The sequence below is a fragment of the Sorex fumeus genome, unplaced genomic scaffold, assembly GCF_029834395.1.
Source record: "Sorex fumeus unplaced genomic scaffold, SorFum_2.1 ptg000131l, whole genome shotgun sequence".
Lineage (NCBI taxonomy): Eukaryota > Metazoa > Chordata > Mammalia > Eulipotyphla > Soricidae > Sorex > Sorex fumeus.
The window spans coordinates 23,632,998-23,634,520 of NW_026606188.1; positions in this window are offsets into that span (position 1 = coordinate 23,632,998).

The window sequence follows — 1,523 nt, forward strand, 5'->3', positions numbered from 1 at the left end:
AGGAGGCGAGGGGCCCCGGGCCGGCCCGCGCGCCTTCCCTCGCTCCGGCTACTCCCACGTCCACGCCCCGGAGCCTCGGACGCGGGGAGCAAAGGGCACGGCTGGAGCCCGGGGCCGCCTCCGCCCCCTCCCCCGACGGAAGCCTGCGGCACGCCCCCGCCCGCGACTCCCTCCTTCACTTCCCGGGCAGAGGGGGCCCTAGTCCCAGGAGTTCGGGGGCACGGACCTGGCGAGCCGGGGGTCAGGGCTGGAGACGGGGCCCCGGATGAGGTCCCGTTCTTTTCCCTGCCAGAAGCTCCCTCGTGTGCAGACAGACGCCGGTGACCACAGGTCCGTGCGCCCGCAACTCCAGCCTCAGTTGCTCTTCGTACTCCAGCATATAAGAACAGTCACCCCGTCGTCAAATATTCGCTTGTGTGTGGGGGTGCTGGCACACACCTGGTGGTGCTCAGGGGTAATCCTTGCTGTTTTAGGGGTCCTCCCTGCTGTGCTCTGGGGGCCAAAGCTGAGCTCCAGCCCTGTGAGTCATCTCCTCCCCTCAAGGTTTTATCTTCTTGAGAGTAAGTTAGGCAGTCAATGGTTAACAGTCACGACATCAGGGGCCCCAGAGCACAGCGGACAGAATGCTTGCCTTGCACTCCACCGGCCTGGGTTCAAACTCCACCCACTAGGATCCTTCCTGGAGTAAGTTCTGAGTGCAGAGCCAGAAGTAAGCCCTGAACACTGCCAGGTGTGGCCCCCAGCTATAAATAAATAGTCACAGCATCAATCTTCAGAAGAAAAATAAAAGACCTCAAAAAGGGACTTTTATTTTTAAGGGGGCGGGGCGGTGGGACACACACCCATCAATGCTCAGGGATTATTCCTGGCTCTCCACTCAGGAATTAATTCTGGTGGGAATCAGGGGACCCACCCATCAATGCTCAGGGATTATTCCTGGCTCTCCTCTCAGGAATTAATTCTGGTGGGAATCAGGGGACTGTATGGGATGCTGGGCGTGCCCGGGTTCGCCACCTGCAAGGCAAGCACCCTACCCTCTGGAACATGGCATTATTAAGATAGGCTGGTAGAGCCTCCCAGCACCACAAATGCAAAACTAGGCCCTGCATCTCTGTAGCTCTCTCAGAAAACATTTTAAACCAATATATCGGAATTCCGAATGTATCAGTGCTTTCCAAAGTAGTGCCTAATGCACACAGTCCACATAAACTAGTGTGAGCAATGGTAGAATCCACATCGCTCCGACTGGGTTCCCCTGGTCCTGCTTCATTTCCCAGCCAGGCACCTGCGAAGCTGGAAAAAACGGGGATTAGACTGGGAAATGCTAAGTCAACGAGAACCAAAGCTAGTGGGCTGGAGAACACAGCCTGGCCCAGGGCCTCCTAGAAAGCGGGATGCAGAGGGAGGAAAACCAGGAAACTGTCAGAGATACTCTGTCTTGCTTTGGCAGTTCCCAGTGAGGCATGAGAGGACAGCTGAGAAGAAACCCTTCAAAATTGTTTCTTCTGTTTCAAAATCCACCA